We start from the raw sequence: 6,000 nt of genomic DNA, 5'->3' as shown, positions 1-6,000 counted from the left end.
GAAATCAACAGTTTTCTAATCAGTCAATCATTATGGATAGCAGCAGCATCTGACTCAAACCACATCTAAATCTGTACTGTGATATTCCTTAGCAGTTGCATCATAACAAAATCATCAAGGTTAAGTATGAAACCACAACAATTAAGTGAATTCAGTCCGATAAGACTCAGTCATTCTAAACGTTGTTATAACTCAAAGACTGGGAATAAAGGAGAATGCTGTTTACAAATTAAAGGTCATATTCACATGGTTGTTTCTCCCAGATGGACCTGTATTAATATGGCAACCAGACCAGAGCTTGGTAAATATGCTAAATATGGCTAAACCTACAATTTGGTTAATTAATGCAAAAAAGGAATTTAACTTTATTTTGCCAGATAGAGTCTCACTGATATATCTGACTGTGGGTTTTTGCATTCAGAAGCTTAACCTTAGATGTTCTAGTTACTTTTTCTGAATTATGCACTTGTTAAAATGTTTGCATAAAAATTACGCTTACATTAAAATAGTTGATTTAAACAAAATATTTGAAAATAATTAGAAAAGCACCACATAATGCAGTAGAGGTTTTGAAGTAAAATAGACATATCAGCATGAATCATGAAACCACACAAAAAAGTTAAGGCTTGGGGCAAAGCACTCATAAAGCACTCAGCACAGAAAATAAGAGAAAATTGAGAATCTGGGGTGTAAACATATTTTCTAGAATTTGTAGAAGTCTGCTCACAGCTCTATCTTAAGCTCATAATTTTTTAGGATAGTCATGGGCAGCAGGCACTGAGAAACTTCCTCGTGAGAGTCCTCTTATTCTTTAAGGGACCTTCAACTCCTCCACTAATCATAAGATACACAAAACCAGACGAACACATCGTTCAGAGATGCTAATAGTACATTTATTTGTCAAATTTAAATTGAGGGGAAGCTTTCCGAAGTTGGACCTTTATTTCAGTTTTTTAAATTTTGAACTATCAAAGATTTTGTAAGTCAGAACTCCTTAATACTATGCACCAAACTGGATTTAATCTCAGATTCTGCAATAAGCAAGCCCCACTGTTACCTAGCTGTTATGCTTTTGAGGATAGCACAGGGGAATGAAGGGCAGCTGTCAGACAGAAAGTGTCCAGGCTGCACTGAGGCAGCTCAGAAACTGCTTGAGATACTTGGCAATATCATTTAAAATCTTGAAGTTCTGTTGAGTGCTTATTGTGTTTGACCATCAGAGAAGTACCTGTTTCCAGGAACATATCTCCCCATTTCCTCTCACAGAGGCCTTCAACCTTTCATTTCACATAAGTGTATGAGCATCTGTCATCTCTTGCCTGTATGACCCAGTTGTACCACTGATTTGAAAGTAAAACTGAAGCAAAAAGACACAGCTGATGAATCCTATCTCATTTCTTCATGCCTCCTGCTCTGGTAAGCCTCTGTTTAAATCTTTATACTAGCCAGTCATCTTTTGATGCCAGCTTTTGGTTCTAATCTTAGAACTTAATTTTCACAAGAATTTATGGCTCGCTAGCTGCAGCTAAAGTAAAATCTAATTCCTGGGCTGGATCACAAAACTGAGGGTGGAACATTTGAAGAACAGGAATGGCATGTTCCCCAATTCCAGGCTGTCATAAGAGATGAGCCCAGGTGGGTCCACAACCCATCTGCCTTAAGAGATGCTGTGAAGTTTCCCTATTTAAATGAGACTTTTCTGCAAAAGGCAGTTGGAGAGCTCCAATATTGTTTCCCATCAGCATTGCCTGATCAGTCAACACTCTTTACACTGAACTTGGTTTCAAGAATAGAAGTCCATGAGGAAAGAGTCTCGAGGCTTCTTTCTTGATTTTATGTTAAAGCCATATATATTCCAGTCATAAGTGACAAGGCAAATCACAAGACAGCAAGAATAGGCAAAGAAATCCTGCCATTTGAAATAACACTTGACTGTTATTTGTTTGGAATGCACCATAGACTGTGAGTCATTGTCAAAAGTAGATGAAATGTAGAATTTTTTAATGAATGTAGACCCTCTTTATATTTCCATGAAGCAGTCTTGTAGTATTTAGAGTTTTGGAGAAAGCTAAAAATTTTTCTGCTAGAATGAGAAGCAGCTTAATCTTACCCAGGTCCAAAGCCTGAAGGTTATGTAAGCTAATATTGATAGCATAAACATTACTAGGGCATTAGAATCAAAGCCTCAGGAAATTCAGACCTGCATAGTTGATGTTGAAATTTAATATATGGATTCCATATTTACCCAGTGTCAACAACAGCTACTCACATGTTTTCAATGCTTTCGGTTTATGCATGGGGTGAGTGCATAAAAGATAGGAACCGTGTGGCAAACCATATACTAGCAATCTGTGCTGTATAATGGACAGAAAAAAAGTACTATATGCCCCTGATTATTCTATGATTGCACATAAAGATCTTACATATAAGACAACATCAAATCATCATATTTAGTCATGACCACCGGGTCTTTTGAGGCATATTGCCTTTGGTACAAATAACAGTCTCAATCTCTGTTTCATAAAAGCAGTGAAATGTGATCATCTTAATTCAAACAAATGTCTGCCACTACAGTTAGGTAGGAAGATAGATAGTTATTAAGATATGTCCATGCTATATATGGATAGATGCATATAAAATATATATGCATAAGCAGGTTTGCATGTATAGATATATACATTAAATATATATCTATGCAGAGAAAGAAAGAGAGAAAGGGAGAATGAAGAAGAACACAAATGTAGGAGACAACTCAAATCTTAATATTTTTCAATGCAGTCAAAAATTACTCACCTTCTTGAAAGAAGAAGGAAAGATTTGTTCATGGACATATTCACGGGGAGTACTCAAGACAGTGACATTACTGTCTCATTTAAATTTTTGAATTTTAAAAGGAAATTCAGGGGCAAAATTAAACTTGAAACTGAAATTTGCATGAACTCTCAACTTTAGTTCTCTCAAAATTGTATTTCCCTTTGTTGGTTGCTCTTATCAATGAAGGATGTGGATTTTTTTTGCTCTGAACCTGTATTCCGTCCTCTTTACTGGAGAAATGCTCAGATTTTCTACCTCCTGCTTCCACTTCTGTTTGCCCTGCATTTTACTTAACAGATGTTTTGCTCCTTTTCATGTAATGATGGATTAATTGTGTAGTGATATCAAAGCTAACTGTCAAAACATTAGAATGTATTAGTTTTGAAGCTTAAGAGTAACCGGACTTTTAGACTTTTTCTGTATGACAACGTGTCAGACAGTGATAGGACTGAAATTAATGATTAAGTAGTTAATATCCTGAATGGCAGAGATATAACAAGACTAGAAATACCTTACAGACACACTTCCATTACTACAATGTGAAATGTACCTAGAGGTCAAACATTTTAAAAATTAATACTTCAAAGAACCTCATCTCTGTTTTGGTACCTAAGGACATTGAATAATTTTCAAAGCTCTCATGAAACGATGGCTTGCTGAAACATGCTGAAAATCTGAGAAAAAAGTAATTTCTAACATCATTAGGAAATGAAGACTTGGACCTATTCTTTTTATACCTTGGACATAGTGTCCTATCTAAGTTTACAACATAACAAGATCATTATGGGCTGAACAGTGAGTGTAGGAAAATGGTAGTTTCCCATGGTACTTTGCCCACTTGGCCACAGGAGATTTTTCTGTACCTCAGAGCCGCATTGTATAGACAGAAGTAGTTGAACTGTGGAAATAATGATTCACAGATGTGTGAGAATTTGTTTCAGACACCGAGGAAGATACATACATAAAATTTGCATTGTGTGAGCTCTACTATCCTTTTCCCTAATGACATGAGTTAAACTTATGAATAGCCAGGATTTTACCTAGCAATGCTCTTAGTATACGTTTCACACTACCATATTCTACCTTTTTCCATCTGGCACATGTGGTAAGAACACAAAGACCCCTTTGTTGCTAAGGTTAAATTTCCTCTCTATTACTATAGTGCCTACAAACTGGGAGAAATTAGAGGTAATTTTGAAGTCATATATGTGCGGCCTGATTTTTCAGACCACAATACATGAGTGGAAAAGTCACCCCAGGAGTGTGGTCTTTGCTGGCATTCTCCAACATCCACTACGCTAGTCATCAAACTGGTTATCCATTACTTAAATGTGCTAAAGATCAGTGGGACACTTCTTTCTCCTGAACTGCATTTTGTTCTGGTGGTCCCCAAGGCTCCATCTGCACCTCAATCTTTTGGCTTGACCAACCTGCTTCAGGTTCGGTTCATTGCTGCTGATTTTCAATTTAGTATTGCCACTGGTGAGATTACACTGCAGTAATTCCATTAGTCCAGCTGGTATTAAGCAGATTTTTAATCTAGTAATGTGAGTGTTGACATAGTCATTGTTTGTGGTATTGAAATGTAAATACATTCCTCTCCTAGTCTTGCTTTCAGGTCAGAAAACAACAGCAGTCTCTTTTTCTGCCTGAGTCCCCAGATCAGCACCTCTCCAGTGCCTCAATTTTTCTGCAGTCACAAAACTCATCAAATGCCTTTGAGAGCTGATTATTGCCTAGGACATTCTCCTGGCAGTACCCTTTTCTAGACCTTCCTCTCCCCTCCCTTCCCTGCCCTGAGATGATAAAAAAGCTTTAGATTTCTCATTTTTATCTCACCATGGTCAGTTCTCTATGCATGTCCTGTCCTTCCTTTCACTACTTCCATATTGCATAACAGTTGTGGGTTTTTTTGTCCAGCTTCCTTGTAGCTAATGGTACCTAGGAGGCTTTCCCTCTGCTGCTGTCTAGCTGCTGGTTTGTTTTCCTGTTAATCACATTCTTCCTCTAGAAGAATGGACTGACCATTGTCACCATAATTTACATAGTACCTACTAGGAAAAATCAGGAGAACTCTGTACTCTGAAAGTAGATTGCCACTTTACTATTCAGAGAGGTGCTTTCTGCTACCTCCACCAAGACTCTTCCCACGTAAGATAGAAAATGGGGGAGCATGTATGTCCAGGTTGTAGTTTATTTCATCCAAACACAACTATAAAAAACAGACCAGCTGACTGGCAATCTATAAGCAGCTCTTTCTCTCTGCTGACTAAAAATGGGGTTAGGCAATTAGGTCACATGAAGATGTTTACCCTGTCTAAAGTGAGGTGAGATAAATCCCATCAGTGTTACTTGGGGTGGATGGTTTTTACTTCACAGCTGCCATTAAATAACATCTAAAGCTATTTAAAAGAACCTTAATAAAAGGTGTTGTGAAGCAAAAAACAACTGCTCTTAACATGTTGTAATTGCAGACTTCAGTGTGTCTGGCAGATAAGGCATCTATTGTTCCTTTAATGCACATGAGACACATAGCACATTTAATTACCCCGTATGTCAAAATTAATACAGATCCCAAAGCAGGCAGTGTCAATACATTTAGTTATATAGCAATTATAGTGCAGCCAGAGCTACTTAATGTACAGAATTGAAAACAGAAACTAAACAAACATGAAAAAAGGGGGGAAAAGCATGGATCAGTGCTTCAAAGAATAACCTTATAACCTTAGGAAAGCAGGAGTTGTTCATTAGTACTAGGCTTCAAGTCCAAATAAATACGTAACCTCTCAAAAGTGTTCAGACCAACCCCAGAGCCTGTTAGGCCTTGTTGTTTTAGAGACCTCAGAAAGGTGAAGGTGAGCTCTTGACACAATGCTTTTCATTTGAATTCGCTTCCTGCTCTCTCGTTTACTGGAGGTAACTTCCCTTGGTACCTCATCTGGCTTTCTTCATACAGAATGATTCTCTATTTGCATTTTGGTCCTAATACTGAATTCGCCTAACATGATTCAATCTTATTTTCCCAGTGGTACCATTAATATTTTAATTTAATCAGAATTTCAGGAACTTGTTTGCCATCCAGAGCAACTTGGTTACCTGTCAGCCTCCATCAGCTTGTCATATTAGAGGTGATTGTTCCTTGAATCTAATCTACTTTAAATGATTTCATTGGGTAGAGGTCTATAA

The sequence above is a fragment of the Neopelma chrysocephalum genome, unplaced genomic scaffold (assembly GCF_003984885.1).
Source record: "Neopelma chrysocephalum unplaced genomic scaffold, ASM398488v2 Primary Assembly neopelma1_25, whole genome shotgun sequence".
In the NCBI taxonomy this organism is placed as follows: Eukaryota; Metazoa; Chordata; class Aves; order Passeriformes; family Pipridae; genus Neopelma; species Neopelma chrysocephalum.
Note: the sequence above shows the minus strand (reverse complement) of the source record.